Source organism: Vipera ursinii, assembly GCF_947247035.1.
Source record: "Vipera ursinii genome assembly, chromosome: 6".
Taxonomy (NCBI): Eukaryota; Metazoa; Chordata; class Lepidosauria; order Squamata; family Viperidae; genus Vipera; species Vipera ursinii.
Genome location: NC_139515.1, coordinates 73,526,139 through 73,539,789, shown reverse-complemented (window position 1 = coordinate 73,539,789; position 13,651 = coordinate 73,526,139).

Sequence of the window (13,651 nt, the reverse complement as noted above, 5' to 3'; positions counted from 1 at the left end):
TGATCTGTTTTTAACAAAACAGAACAGTCGTGCTGGCTATTAGTTATGACTTTGTTTGCTTCTAGTTGTTCGCAGATCTGTTTTTTGATTTATCTTTTCTAGGATCTTCTCAGGTATTGATGTTAAACTGATTGGTCTGTAGCTTCCTGGGTCTGTTTCCCCCCCCCCTTTCTTGAAGATGGGAACTACATCAGCCCTTTTCCAATCCTTGGGTACTTCCCCGGTGCTCCAAGATTTATGAAAGATCTGGTGCAACGGTTCTGAGTTGTTATACAGAAGGTTTTTATAGGTCTTACTACAAGGCCTCTACATATTGCCAGTTGTTTTTCAGAAGATTACTTGGGAACAAGAACATGATAAGAAGGAAAACATTGAGTCCTACAAGAAGGAATTCTACGAATCCAGAGCCATCTTGGAAATGCTGCTTCTTGTCCACCTTTGAGTTAGATTCAACTACCTTCAGGCCTTGAACAAGAGTGTCCTGGAAACACCTTTAGAGTCCTAGAGTTTTTTTTTATTGAAAAGTTTTACAATACATTTTTAAATACAAAAAAAGCCCGCTCTCCTCCCACTTCCCTCTCACCAACCCCTCCCTCCCCTCCCCTCCCCCTCCCCGACTTCCCAGAGCTGAATACAGGGTATAAAAATACAAACGAACATAATCTAAAATATGCTAACAACAATAAAACATTAAGTTCTATCGCATTTTAACTCTCCATCGTCAAATTATTAATAAAATAACTATTAACTAATTATACATCATATAGATCCACTACTTATTCAAATGCTAAATGAAACTTTTTAGTCCCATATTTATTCTGAATATATTCAATCCATCTCCTCCATTCCACCATGTATCTCTGTTGCGATTGGTCTTTCAAATACGCTGAAATCTTTGCCATTTCCGCCAAGTTAGAAACTTTTAGAGTCCATTCTTCTATAGTCAGCAGTTCTTCCTTCTTCCAATATTGAGCTACTAAAAGTCTCGCTGCCGTAATTAAATTCAACATCAATTTAACATCTATAACAGTAGTATCTGTAATAATACCCAATAAAAACAATTGCGGAGAAAACTTTATCCTTTTCTTAAATATCTTTTGCATATTCCACCAAATTTTAATCCAAAAAGCTTTGACCTTTTTACAAGTCCACTATATATGAAAATACGTTGCATACTCACCACCACACCTCCAACATTTGGGCTGGCAATTCAGATACATACTTGCTAATTTTTTAGGGTCCTAGAGTTTTATGCCTTTGTTTTTGTGGCTTTTGTGTCCTTGTTTAGAAGAGAATTAGGAGAATTGAGGCAAAAATAGTTCAATTATCCTGTTCCGTTAACTTTTTCATGAAGGGTAGCAAGATGGAATCAAACTAGCCTTCCTTCTTGGGTTGCATGCTTAGCTTCTGGAGTTGGGAGTATCTGTGTATGTGTGCACATATTGTGATTGTGTGTCATTAGTATATGTCCACATGTACATCTCACTATAACACAGAAATAAAATGTGTCTTCAAAAGGTATGAAGTTGCCCTAACCTTGGGGGATAAACGTCAGATATTCCCTTATGGAAGTACATATATGGACAAATATTTCTCCGTAAGAAGTCTCAAAATTACTCTCGTATTAAATAATCACGGAAAGGTGAAAATAAGCCACAATAGATGGCACCATAGGCTTAAATGCTCTCTAAATAGATGAAATTTTGTCATCCTAAAATATCACCATCAGTAGTTAGAAAGAAATCAACTTTCAAGACTGTGAAAACTTATTAATCTACTCTTCCTAATACATAGAACAAAGCAACTACAAAAAATAACGCAACATAGCAATCTATGGTTGGATAAAACTTCCTTCCATGATACAGGGAGGCATCTTGGTGCTCTGTAAATGTTTGGACTACAACTCCCATAAAACCTGGTCAGCACAGCCAATAGTCAAAGGTAATTTATTTATTTATTTATTTTAATTCCATTTATATCCCGCCCTTCTCCGAAGACTCAGGGCGGCTTACAAGCTTAGCAGTAGCCTTCATTCTATGTATGGAAGTGATGGACATCTGTAGAATATCAGATTGCCCGTCTCAGCTCTTTGATAACAGAGTGAGATAATCTGAAGTCATATAGATAGCTGGGCAGATTGCTGTACTTTAGCACACATTAAGGAAGCAAAAGCTTTTGGTTCCTACATTTATTGCTTGTCAAACTTGTCATCATTTTCCAATTATCTCCCCACTGTGAAAAATTTCCCTCATCAACACTGGCATACAAATGGATTCCTATCTATCACACTGATCAGCTGCAGAAAAGAGGAGATCGGCTTTCTCTTAGGAGCCAAATATCTAGTGCTATTTAGTCATCTTTACAGGTAGTCCTCTACTTACGACCACAAGTGAGCCCAAAATTTCAGTTGCTAAGTGAAACATCTGTTAAGTGACTCTTGCCCCATTTCACCATCTTTCTTGCCACAGTTGTTAAGTAAATCACTGCACTTGTTAAGTTAGTCACACGGTTGTTAAGTGAATCTGGCTTCCCCATTGACTTTGCTTGTCAGAAGGTCACAAAAAGGGACACGTGACCCCAGGACACTGCAACCGTCATAAATAGGAGTGAGTTGCCAAGCGTCCGAATTTTGATCACCTGACCACGAGGATGCTGTCACAGTTGTGTAATTGCAAAATGTCACAAAACAAACTGCTGCAAGTCAAGGACTACTGTACCTCTAGTCAGGGACACTATTTATTTTTTATTATTATTTCTGTAATAATAATGCTGTATTATAAAAGTATGTAAAGGTGCCTGACTACCCAAAGAGCCGAAGGAGAGGAGCCCTGTCAAAAGGGACACACAGTCAGACACGTAGAGAACTATAGCCTTAACAGATGCTCTCGCAAGAATGGAAAACCTGTTCAGACGTGGCACAATTCCTATCTTGCAGCCTTCCAACCAGCATGGCCAATGGAAAGAGGAAGTTAGCAACATGCGGTGGCCAAACCCTGCCTCACTTAAAGCAACCAAGTCCCTTTGAGGATAGTTCACATAGTGACCATTTGAAGTTACAAGGGCATTGAAAAAAGGGGCTTCAGACTGTTTTTCACACTTAGGACTGTGCAGCATCCCCGTGGCCACAAGATGAAAATTCAGGTGCTTGGCATGTGGCATGTATTTATGACCGTTGCGCTGTCCCCCGGGTCATGGGATCACCATTTGTAACCTTCCCAGCCGGCTTCCGACAAGCAAAGTCAAAGGGGAAAGCCAGATTCACTTAAGGACCACGTGACTTACTTAACAACTGCAGTGATTCACTTAACAGCTATGGCAAAAAAATGTCATAAAATGGGGCAAAACTCACTTATCTGCCTTGCTCAGCAATGGAAATGTTGGGCTGAATTGTGGTTGTTAGCAAGGACTTTACAAACACTTGTATTTGTATTAATGTGCATGCACTATATATATACTGTGTTCCCAGCAAAGCACAGATACTTCGTTAAACACCCTGACCAAAGGCAGAACCAGAATTTATGTACCCTTCCCCTACCACATTGCAAAGGCAAGACAAAAAGGCAGAGACAGCGGACATTACAACCCATGGCCTTGCAATGTTTTTGATAAATCCACCTGGGTGACCTTCTCATTATGTATCCCTTCCTTCTAGGTCAGCATGCTAGCCACGCTATCTCTGAATTGTGGTTGGTGAATAGAAACAGTCTGGTTTCCAGGGCCACATGTTCCAGACGGAGTCTTCTTCCTGTCGCCACTCAGGGTCAATTCAGCTTTCTGCGAAAAGAATGACTTTTTACACAGGCATGTTAAACAGTTCATATTTGGGGGGAGGGCTTCTCAGAGGTTGGGAAGTGAATGCAGCTCCCATGTCTCAGGGGTTGCCACAAAGAAGAGGGAATCAAGTTATTCTCCAAAGCACCTGAGGGCAGGACAAGAAGCAATGGATGGAAACTAGTTAAGGAGAGAAGCAACCTAGAACTAAGGAGAAATTTCCTGACAGAATAATTAATCAGTGGAACAACTGAAGTTCTGAATGCTCCAACACTGGAAGTTTTTAAGAAGACATTGGACAACCATTTGTCTGAAATGGTATAGGGCAGTGATGGCGAACCTTTTAGAGACCGAGTGCCCGAACTGCAACCCCAAACCCACTTATGTATCATCGGGTGCCGGGTGGGCATGGGCCACTGGGTGGCTGTGGCCCATTGGGTGGGCGTGGCTGCAGTGGTAATGGCAGACTGGGTGGGACTAAAAAATTCAATCAATCAATTCCAACTTTTTTTTCCCTGCAAGAAGTTGAAATTGATTGATTGATTGAACCTTTTTTTTTGCACACAGCAGCAGATCTAAAGCGAAAAGGTTTTATAAAACCCAGCTGAAGGCCTAGGACTGAGGGGATGGCATGCATGCCCATAGAGAGGCCTCTGCGTGCCACCTGTGGCACACGTGCCATAGGTTTGCCACCACGGGTATAGGGTTTCCTGCCTAAGCAGGGGGTTGGACTGGAAGACTTCCAAGGTCCCTTCCAACTCTTGTTATCTATATTCTATATTCTACCGTATGTATACAAGGGGGTGCCTTTTATCACCACACATTTCAGTTGTAAAATTCTCATTTCAACCTCTAAATACCCACTCTAATCTCATTGCCCTACTTTATAAAAAAAACACCTGGCAATTTCCAGTTGGAGTGATCTGTGTCAAAAGCTGTCAGAGTCAGAACAACTCAGTCTCTAAACATTTTGCATCCTGAATCATGCTTGTAGCTAACAAACTTCTGAAGGGTAATAGGTTTCCCAATCCTTGATCTAAGGACAGGAATGTAGACATGCCACACCATTTCACTAGCCATAATTTTTTAAAAAATTATATGATTATGTTTTCATGTTCTTTTATTGAGTGCTGTCTATTGCAAGAAGGAAAGGTGGAAGAGATGAATCTACAGCAGACATGTCAAACACAAGGCCCGGGGGCCAGATGCGGCCCACGAAGTGGTTTCATGTGGCCCGCGAAGCCATCCTGGAAAGAGTGAGGGAACGGCCCCCATTGCTTTGGCCCTGGCCCAGAGACCCTCCTTCTGCCAGAGACCCTCGGATCTGTCCGACTCCTGCCCAGGCCCCCATAGGCACCCTTGATGCGAACGATGTAGAGCTGGCCATGCCCATCCAGTAGGCCATATGCACTCTAGCCACGCCCACCCAGTAGGCCACACCCACCCAGGCTGTACCCACCCGGCCCCCTGAGGGCAACCGCAATGCTGATTCGGCCCTTAATGAAATTGAGTTTGACACCCCTGATCTACAGGTTACCTGTGACCATTTCTGATTAATGATTTACAACATTTTTGTAATGACACCATCCTGTTGTTGAAGTCACATAGACACTGTTATTATTTTGGCAGAATAATAGTTGCACAATATATGTCATTAGCAGAAAAAAATAAAGATCTAAAACTTTATTAAGATATTTAAATAAAAACAAAAGATTTCCCTAACTCACAGGTCGGCAACCTGCGGCTCCCAGCCGCCCGGTGCGCGCGCACCTCTTCCAACGGGCAGTGGTGCGCGCGCACCTCTCCAAATGGAGAGTGGCACCGCCCGTTTGGAGAGGTGCACGCGCACCTCCCCAAACCTTTGGGGAGGTGCGCGCGTACCTCCGCGCGAATGGGCAGCGGTGCCGCTCTTTCAGGAAGCCCGCCGCGGCCCGTCTGTGAAGCTGCCGAAAGCGGCAGCTTAGCAGACGGGCCGCGGCAGCTTCCGCAAAGAGCGGCGCCCCTGCCCATTCCGAGAGGTGCGCGCGCACCTCTCCGAACGACCGGAGGTGCGCGCGCACCTCCCCAAACTTTTGGGGAGGTGCGCGCGTACCTCCGCGCGAACGGGCAGCGGTGCCGCTCTTTCAGGAAGCTGCCGCTTTCGGCAGCTTCCTGAAAGAGCGGCGCCGCTGCCCCTTCGCACGGAGGTACGCGCGCACCTCCCCAAAGGTTTGGGGAGGTGCGCGCGCAACTCCGGTCGTTCGGAGAGGTGCGCGCGCACCTCTCGGAATGGGCAGGGGCGCCGCTCTTTGCGGAAGCTGCCGCAGCCCGTTTGCTAAGCTGCCGCTTTCGGCAGCTTCACAGACGGGCCGCGGCGGGCTTCCTGAAAGAGCGGCACCGCTGCCCATTCGCGCGGAGGTACGCGCGCACCTCCGGTCGTTCGGAGAGGTGCGCGCGCACCTCTCGGAATGGGCAGGGGCGCCGCTCTTTGCGGAAGCTGCCGCAGCCCGTTTGCTAAGCTGCCGCTTTCGGCAGCTTCACAGACGGGCCGCGGCGGGCTTCCTGAAAGAGCGGCACCGCTGCCCATTCGCGCGGAGGTACGCGCGCACCTCCGGTCGTTCGGAGAGGTGCGCGCGCACCTCTCGGAATGGGCAGGGGCGCCGCTCTTTGCGGAAGCTGCCACGGCCCGTCTGCAAAGCTGCCGAAAGCGGCAGCTTTGCAGACGGGCCGTCGCCATCGGGCAACCGGGAACCGGTTCCATCTCATTTTTTAAAAAATGGCAGCCGCGTGCGTCCGCGCATGCGCAAAAAACCTTTTTGCGCATGCGCGTGCATGGACACACGCACGCGGCTCCCTCTTTTTTTAATTTGTGATGGAACCGGTTCCCAGTGGCTCTTTTTCTTTTTTAGGTTGCCGACCCCTGCCCTAACTGCAATTATACAATGAACTTTTGCTGTTAAACAATTTCAGCCAAAGTGTCTATATATACATTCATCCTTTCTACAATATAGCTTTCTATGACTTCTTGGTGGTAAAAATGTTAACATTTATTTATTCCTTTGTTAGAGAACGTCTCATCTAATCCTGGTTAAAAAAACAACAACCTGCAAATATGTAATTAGGAATTTGAATTGCATTGTATTACTATCTATGATCACTAGATGTCCTTGTAACTTCAGAAATTTAAGGAAACCTGAAGTTCTATCCAGGGGTAGGCAACCTTGGCTTTTATGACTTGTGGACTTCAACTCCCAGAATTCCTGAGCCAACAATGCTGAGGGAAAAGGGACAGGTTTCCAAGCTGAGCCATGCTGGCTCAGGAATTCTGGGAGTTGAAGTCCACGACTCATAAAAGAGCCAAGGTTGCCTACCCCTGTACTGAGAGAAGCACCTAAAATAAGGAAAGTTTCAGAAACTTTCAAAAGGGTAATTTTTTTTTAAAATGCCACAAATCAGGATGAGTCTTGTAGCACCTTTTATGATGAACGGTAGCTCACAGAAGTTATGCCTTTTATTAAAGTTTGTTGGAAAGGTGCTATTAGTCACTGATTTTGGGCTATGCTAAACCAGTGTTTGTCAACCTCAGCAACTTTAAGATGTATGGACTGTACCCAGCATGCAGGCTGGGGAATTCTGGGAATTGAACTCCGTGAATGTTAATACTACTGAGATTGAGAAATGTTGTCCTAAACTATGGTGGCTCTCTTCCCACAACTAAAATGCCTCTATTATATTTTAAATGTATATTCTGAGAAGTCATAAGGTGTCTAATTGCTTGCAGAGTCCAAGATAAATCAGGATGAGGTTAGCATAATCTAATCCTTATACGAGTAATCCTCACTTAACAATTCTAATTGAGTGATTGAGTGAAATATCATGTGACCACACCAAGTTACAACAACAACTTGTGTACTACAGCAATCCCAGTTGCAATCATTAAGTGAATCACCCACAATCATTAAGTAAGACAGGGATGTCAAACTGCCGGCCCACAGGCCGGATGCATCATGGTAAAACCACGCCCACCCCATTGCTGGCAATGGAAAAAAAGTTGCGATACGTCGTGACATGTCATGTGACATTGTGAGTTTGATACCCCTGAAGTAAGATATCAGGTAACCATGACTTGTAATGGAGGCTTCCCCACTGACATTGCTTGTTGGAAGTCAGCTGGGAAGGCTACAAATGGCAATCTTGTGATCGTGGTAAACTACAATCCTTATAAGACAACAATTGTCAGCAACTGAATTGTGATTACATGGCCGTAGGGATGCTGAGATAGTTGTAAGTGCAAAGACCAGCTGTAAGCCACTTTTTAAAATACCATCATTTTGAATAGTTGCTAAACAAAAGGTCATTAAGCAAAGGCCCCTTGTACTTTGCTAACCATAGTTTGTTTTAGCAGGTTGTGTGAATGTAATTACAGGTAGTCCTCAAATTACAACCAGAGTTGAGGTCAGAATTTATGTTGCTAAGTGAGAAATTTGTCATGTGAGTTTGCCCCATTTTATGACTTTTCTTGCCGCATTTGTTAAGTGAATCATTGCAGTTGTTAAATTAGTAACACTGTTGTTAAGTGAATTTGGCTTCCCCATTGACTTTGTCAGAAGGTCACAAAAGATGATCACATGACCCCAGGACACTGCAACTGTCCTAAATATGAACAAGTTGTCAAGCATCCAAATGTACATCACATAACTATGGGGATGCTGCAATGGTCATAAATGTGAAAAATGGTTATAAGTCACTTCAAACGGTCACTAAGTGAGCTGTTATAAGTCAAGAACTACCTGTAAAACAAGCCAGAGAGCACAATTTGTGAACCCAGGAACAACCTGCTAAATTTTAAAATTCTGCCTCTGAACAGATGTCACAGAAGAAAGTTCTAGAACACAGGTTGCCAGTTACCTTGGTGATGGACAACTCAATGTGTAAACTAGGAACAAGTCTTTTCATACAGGTTGGGATTTGTGTTGCTTTCTCCTTACTTGTTTTTGTACATTACAGCATGGCTATATTAGATTGAGACCTTTCTATTGCTAGAAGTCATAGTCATCTTTATATAATACATAGTTGGATCCTTAGACAGACAGACTGGCAGACTCAAATTAGGTAAATGATTACTCTTTGTTTCTAACTGTATCTTTCCCCACCGAAAAGACAGCATGTTTAGTGTTTCCTTAAATCCTTTTTATTTTCACAATAGTCTTAGAAAGTGGATTGGCCTAAGGAAGATCTACGGCCCCAAGCCCATCTAATAAAGCTTCATATCTGGAGATGTGAATTCAGGTTTTCCTGGTCTCAGTGAGGGTATGTAATTGTTATAGCATGCTTAGGCAATGGTAGACAAGCTCTGTTGATGAGATAGATCTTTGGGTAATTTTTCAGTAAACTTATTAAGGGTTCTGACTACTAAGATTTTTTTTTACAATATCAAAATTTAAAATGTAATAATCACCATGATTTATGGCTGCCCTTCCATTAATCACTATCTCATTGTTCTTTATCTGTATAAGGGGAATATGACTTGACTCCCATTCACTAGCTCTTTTTGACTCTGCAAAGGCAAACAGCTTACAGTGGCCCTTGCCTCCTTGTGACCACATCATCCACAGAGCTTTCTTGGTTGCAAGATAGAAATGGTTCACTACTGCCAGTTTCTAAGATGCTTTTTGGACTTCCAAGTCTACTTTATAGACCCTAGATTTTCTGTGGTGTCCAGTCCAAGTTCTAACTAGGTCTGACCCTGCTAAACTTCCACGGCCAACAAGGTCACCTGCCTTTTGCGTTTCTACTGATGATGTTACAGTATATATTATAATCCTTGGCCTATTGTATGTGAAGATACTACCGGTATGACTCATTAGTTAATTACCTCAATTTCACCCCTCTTCTCCATTTTTGCACTTGCTTAGTTAATGGAAAAATGTTTTTTTTAAAAAAACCTCAACGTATCCAAAACCAACATGTATTTTGACAGGGAAAATGGATTGAACAATTGCAAATTTCCTTGTTTTCCCGAAAGTAAGTTCTACCCCGAAAATAAGCCCTACTTTGATTTTTGGGGGTAGGACTAATATAACCCCTATCCCAAAAATAAACCCTAGTTTTGGGATGAGACACAAACCTAAAAATCAAGCTAGGGCGGAGATGGGTGAGTGGATCTGCCCCACATGCACCACAGCCATTTACCTTGCAGCCAGGCCCCTCCTCACTGGCCCACTTCTTCTGCGGTATCTTCTGCAGCCAGGCCTGCATTTTGCAGTCAGAGGCCTTTCCGGAAGACCACTGCAGCCGTGAATTGAGCGAGTCAATCCATAACTCAGTTTGAATCCATAGCCTGTTACTCAGCTGCAGAAGCCTTCTGGAAAGGCCTGACTGGGAAATGCAGGCTGGAATGGAGCTGAAGTGGACCAGCTGGGTGGGGCTGTCGGTGCCAGAGTTGAGTATGAAAGACACCCCCCGAAAATAAGACCTGGAGGGAAAAAAAAGACAGTCTTATTTTTGGGGAAACATGATATATATAAATTACAAAAAAACTATAGTGAGTAGATGAATTAGTGTATTTTGGTAGAATACTTACTAAGTGGTCTAGGTTTATCGGTAGAGGTAGTCGACTTATGAGCACAATTTAGCCCAAAATTTCCATTGCTAAGCAAGACAGTTAAGTGAATATTGCCCCATTTTACAACGTTTCTTGCCACAGTTAAGTGAATTACTGCAATTGTTAAATTAGTAATGCAGTTAAGTGAATCTGGCTTCCCCATTGACTTTCCTTGTCAAAAGGTTGGGACACTACAACCATCATAACTACATCAGTTGCCAAGAATCCGAATTTTGATCACATGACCATAAGGATGCTGCAACGGTCATAAGAGTGAAAAACGGTCATAAGTCACCTTTTCAGTGATTTGTAACTGCGAACGGTCACTAAATGAATTGTTGTAAGTCGAGGATTACTTGTATAAAGTGATGGTGCTATCTCCAAATAAAAAATAACAAATGGATTTAGAAATAGCGGTATTTCCATTTCTCCTTTCTCATGCCTTGAATTTCTTTTGCTTACTATTAATTCTTTTCTGTGCTATGTAAGATGCTGCCCAACCAAAAGAGTATAGTGCCATGGATGTATATGGACATAGGGATATCTTCCTAATTCAGATGGTATTGTGTTATATATTCAAGAATCCTGTCTAGCATGTAGTATGGGAAAAAGAAATTGTATTATCTCTGGGGGGGAAAAGATTAGCCTTTTATACCTTAAAACCACAAACTTGCGACTTCAGGGGTTACAACAATAATTGCGCTAGTTCCTTGATCTTGCTTTTACCACAACTTTCCACACTACCTTTTTGACATATGCCATTTGAAACACACGTCCTGTTGCAAAGGTAGTTCCTCAATTTCCACACTTTCTGGTTCCTTATTCTATAAAGAAATGTATGCAGATTCAAGCATTATATTCTACAGAAGGCCATAGCTCAGGCTTCAGTTAAATATCATTCAGCAGGCACAGGCCTATACTCAATCAACAAGTTTTCTGATAGTTAGCAACTCTTTATCTATCACTGACCCAGGGACATTAATTATTTTCTAACACCTATAATAGCCATATTGTACGCTTTCAACAAGCTTTGGTAAGCATATTGCATAATATCAAGGACAGCCTAATATCAGCATGTGAGAACATTTTGTACAGGTAGTCCTCAACTTACGACCACAAATGAGCCCAAAATTTCTGCTTTAGGCGAAATGTGTTAAGGGAGTTTTGCCGTTTTATGACCTTTCTTGCCAGTTGTTAAGTGAATCACTGCAATTGTTTAGTAACATGGTTGTTAAGTGAATCTGACTTCCATATTGACTTTGTTTATTAGAAGGTCCTAAAAGGGGATCACATGACCCCAGGACTCCACAACTGTCATAAGTATGAACCAGCTGCCAAGCATCTGAATATTGATCACATGATCATTGGAGGCTGTAAAGCAGACATGTCAAACTTGCAACGTCATATGACATCGCACAACGTATTGGGACAGTTTTGCCATTGCCGGCAATGGGGTAGGTGTGGCTTTCGGACGACGGGAGTTTGACACCCCTGCTGTAAAGGTTGTAACTGTGAAAAATGGTCATAAGTCACATTTCTCACTGCCATTGTAACTTTGAAAGGTCACTAAATGAATTGTAAGTTGGGGACTACCTGTATAAGGTTCAGTAATCTAGGCAAGGAGGTGTATGACAGCATAGCTACTTTGTAGGATGCCTAGCAGGACATCATTGCTTGTTTGACAGTCTTTAGGCCAGCACCGTCAGTGAGCCCAGCCAAGGGGGATTGCAAACCATGGATTATAGTTTGGTTTATTGCATGAATCCTGCGAATTTGACTTGTTTATTGAGTATAGGGTAGGGTATACAGGCGCTTAAAGGTTTGTGAATCCTTTTTAAGTTTTCAGTATTTCTGCATAATGGTAACCTGAAACATGATCTGTTCTCCACACGTTCTAAACGCGATAAAACCCAATTAAAGAAATGAATCAAAAACGTCATACTCGTTCACTGACTTGATCCACAGCTACATCTTTCTACGTGGGGAAAGTACCTATGCAGAAACACTGACAATTCAAAAAGGTGCACAAACTTTGAAGCATCGCGGTAAAAAAAAAACCTGCGACAACTAGAATAAACTCAATCTTTCCCAACGCAGCGCTTGCCACCTACATTGCCCATGCATCTTCAACCAGCACGACCAATAAGCCGCTGGCTGAGAACGGTGGAAGCTACAATCCCAACCGTAGGAAAAGAATCCACGAGAGAAAACAGAAGAAAATAGACAGGTTGAATCCGAGTCACGGGACGAAGAGAAGCAAATAGGAACGCAATCCTAACACTTCCGGTTCCCATTTGAAGAAGTGGTCTTTTGAAAATCAGTTCGCCGTCGGGATTGCAGCGACGGGGCAAGGCTTCCAATCGCTTTCTCCGTATGTCCGCGGAAGGCGGCTCCTAAATGGAGAACCGGCCTCGGGTTATTTGTCGTCACTAGCAACTTTAAAGGATAGTGGACTTCAATTCGCAGAGTGTCCCTAGCCAGCCAAATTAATGAACATGCTGACAGAGGAATTCTGGGAGTTGGAGTCCACACGTCTTAAAGTTCCTTTTCTTCAAATCATTTGAATATATTTATAAAGCATAAAGGAAGAAACCACATTTGTACTCGCTGTGGCTCCAGGCTTTTTTCTTCTTCTTAGTCTTCGAATTCACTATTTTTTTAAGTTTTTTTTTCGTCAAATATTTTCCCTCTTGGCAAGAGAAAGGAAGCTGGAGGTTACCAAGAATGGATTAGAAATTATTTGCCTAATGTACTGACGCTTGGAATTTTACAGGTGATTTTAATGCACATAAACAATTCTTAGGCATTTTGTAATGTAGTACAGAAAAACAACGTTTGAATTCAATGTAAGTGGGACATAATGGGTTAATCTCCTGTTTTGTCCTCATTTACAGCTAAGTACAATGTACAGTTTAGCCCTGCTTCCTACTTCATGGAAACCATGAATGTAGACTGCAGTTTGGTGTGTGTGCTTGCACATCCATTACTGTGAGAAATGCTTATTGATTGAAAATGTGAAGGAAAAGTTGTAGGATTCTAGGATCCTCTCCTAACTTTGGCTTCTTTGGCCTTTATATGGTTACACCCCATTGCGGCATTGAAATTAGTTAATTGTTCATCCATACAGAGGAATAGAAATAATTTCACTAGCTAAATCTACAGCAAATGCTTGCTTAAACGGAATCGCAAATGTAGACATTGAACAAGGTGACTATGTGAACAGGAAATCTAGAGAGCAGATGTGCTTAAAATACATTTTGAACTAAATGATTGTGCTAAAATATTTTTTTTGCTGAA